Raw genomic sequence first — 3,510 nt, forward strand, 5'->3', positions numbered from 1 at the left:
CCTTTTAAAACCCTCATTAATATCTTTAATTTGATACCCATATCGTACAAACAAATTCTAGGGTCACCCCTGGTCCACCTTTATGGCGATATCTCGAAACTGCGTCCACCTATGGAATTAAGGATTACTCCCTTTTAAAATACTCATTAACGCCTTTCTTTTGATATCCATATTGTACAAACAAGTTCTAGGGTCACCCCTGGTCCACCTTTATGGCGATATCTCGAAATGGCGTCCACCTATGGAACTAAGGATTACTCCCTTTTAAAATGCTCATTAACACCTTTCATTTGATACCCATATCGTACAAACGCATTCTAGAGTCAACCCTGATTCACCTTTATGGCGATATCCCTAAATGCCGTCCATCTATAGAACTATGGCCCACTCCTTCATAAAATACTCTTTAATGCCTTTCATTTGATACACATGTCATACAAACACATTCCAGGGTTTCCCTCGGTTCATTTTCCTACATGGTTATTTTCCCTTATGTTGTCACCATAGCTCTCAACTGAGTATGTAACGTTCGGTTACACCCGAACTTAACCTTCCTTACTTGTTCATAATGAACTGCTGTATAATTCAGTGGAACATAAGAGGCTATTTGATTAATTATAATGAGTTATTAATATTGATAAATCAGAAATAACCAAAAATCATCAGTCCACAAGAAACTCATTTGCAATCTACAATAAATATACATATTCCAATAAATTTTAATTTATTTATTTCTAAGAGTTCTAACTCATTTGGTGGAGCTGCAATTATGATACATAATTCTGTGCAGCATAACTTAAATACAACTAACAATAGTATGAGTGATATAATCTCTGCAACAGTTACCTCAAAAATTACGTTTATTTCTGCTTACATTTCTCCAAACAAATCACTTAATATCATAGATTTGCAAAACATAATAAATATAACTAGACATCCAACTTTCATAACAGGCGATTTTAATGGATGGCATCCAAACTGGGGATCATATAAAAATAATAATAATACATTGTTAAATTTATAAATGATAATAACTTTATTTTACTTAACAATAATTCACCGACACATTTTGGTACGCATGGAACTTTTAGTCATATTGATTTAACATTTTATTCGCCGCAATTAGCAGTAGATTACACTTGGCGGACAGCAAGTTCAACATATTCGTGCGACCGCTTAACCATTTTTATGCAGATTTTTAAATCACCAAACACTTTTGTCTATAAAACAAACCAAAATTTAAATTAAAAAGTGCTCACTGGCCTAAATTTGCCGCAAGGGCAAAAAAAGTTAGTTTAGAACGCCCAGTTAGCAGTAATATTAACAAAGAATGTGCTAATATACATCGCATTATTTTGACTTCTGCTAATGAAGCAATTTCACCAACCAATCTGAAAAATAAAAAATATGTACAATGGTGGAATGACAATCTTAGTAATCTAAAAGAGGAAAAAAAAAAAATAGACTCTTCAGCGTACTTAAGCATAATATTTCGAATACCAATATTATCAACTACAAAAAGGCTAGTTCTAATCTCAAAAGAGAAATAAAAAAGGTTAAAGCCGAATCTATTAATGAATTTAAAAGTCAAATCAGTTCGAGTTCTTCTTCAAGAGAAATTTGGTCAAACATTAGAACATTTTGCGGCCTTAATAAGCCAAAAGCCATCTATTGTATTACATCCTTAAATAACCAGTCAATAAACATTTTAGACAAAAATCTGATTGCTAAAGAATTTGCGAAGACTTGGTCAGAAGAAGCCTTAGATATAAATTTTTCAAATGCATATCGTGCTGCTAAAAGTTCTATTCCGTCATCACATACGACAGCAGTTAGCAATGAAGCTGCCATTATTGAAAAAGAAATAACTTATGTTGAGTTGGAAATGGCCTTATACAAACTAACTGGCACAACTCCAGGCCAAGATCGAATTTCGTATCCTATGATTTCAAACTTACCCAAATGCGTCAAACTAAGGTTATCAGAACTATTTACCATTATCCTCAAAAATTATGCTCCCCAAATTTTTAAAATCAGCATTGTCTTCCTCATATTGAAGCCCAATATAAATAAAGCAGAAGTAAGTTCATAGAGACCAATTTGATTAAACTCGTGTATTTCAAAAGTAATGGATAAAATTGTAGAAAATAGTCTTTGGTGGTATTGAAATAATAAAAACTTTTAACATAATCATCAAACTGGATTTAAAAAAGGACAGTCTGTTTCGAACAACTTACTATATATAGATTATTTAGTAAATAATTCTTTGTCATCACATAGTCATATCTCTATTTTGTCTTTGGCTTTTAAAAAAGCATTGGATAGGATAGGAGTACATTCAGTTGTAGATCAACTACAAAAATGGAAAGTAGGTAGAAAAATAACGAGTTATGTAAAGAATTTTATGTTCAGAAGAAAAATTAGAGTTCGCGTTGAATCGCTCTGCTCGCAACCTTACAATATTGAAAATGGTATACCACAAGGTTCACCATTATTGGTGGTTCTTTTCCTTGTGGAATATAATAAACTTTGCGATGTGATTTCAATTCATAAGGAAATAAGCTTTTGTGCCTATGCAGACGATTTTCTTCTCATTATAAAGCCTAACAAAAACAAAAACCAATCAATTGAACTTAATAATTTGTAAAATGATATATCTACTTGGTGCGTTTACACAGCAGCAAAATTATCCCCAAAAAAATGCAAAAAAAATACATATATGCCGTAAGAAAAATTGCCAAGTGAACTTAAAAGTAAATAACATTCCCATCCCTAACGTTCAGGAACTAAAAATACTTGGCGTTTTTTTTAATAAAAGATACAACTGGAGAAGTCATATTATTTAAACTTAAAAAATTCCGTAATGATAACTTAAAGATAGTAAAATGTCTATCCAGCAATAGTTATAACTGTAATCCAATAAATTTTATAAGTATGGTAAGTGCACTACTGATGTTAAAGATTGATTATTTTTTATTTTTGTATGGTTATGAAGCATCTTCTGCTCTTAGACATTTCAAATCAATATATCATTCAGCTATTAAAATGGCACTTGGAGCATACCGCACAACAAATATAAGAAATTTATTGTTTGAATCAAAAATATCACAAATAGAAAATCGTGTATCATTTTCAACAATTAAACTCTTTAAAATATTACTGCAAAACAATAAACTTCTTTCAAATATTGTCAAGAAAATAGACTCCTAAAAAAAGCACCAAAATATAAGTCCGCTATACATAAATGTATTGAGTTATGTAAAAAGATAGGCATACCATATATAGCTTTAAAATCAGTTGCTGAGAGATACCCTCCGTGGTTTTTAAATGACGAATGCATTGACGACAGCCTAAGTTATTTTATGAAATCAGACACAACTCCAGAGATCTACCGCAGTAAATTAAATTTTATTCGGAATAGATACAAAAACTATAAATTTATATGCACTGCTAGTTCAAAGTCAAATTACAGCATCACATTTAGTATTACAACACGCAAAACCACTTTAA

The sequence above is a fragment of the Eurosta solidaginis genome, chromosome 2 (assembly GCF_040869045.1).
Source record: "Eurosta solidaginis isolate ZX-2024a chromosome 2, ASM4086904v1, whole genome shotgun sequence".
Classification (NCBI taxonomy): domain Eukaryota; kingdom Metazoa; phylum Arthropoda; class Insecta; order Diptera; family Tephritidae; genus Eurosta; species Eurosta solidaginis.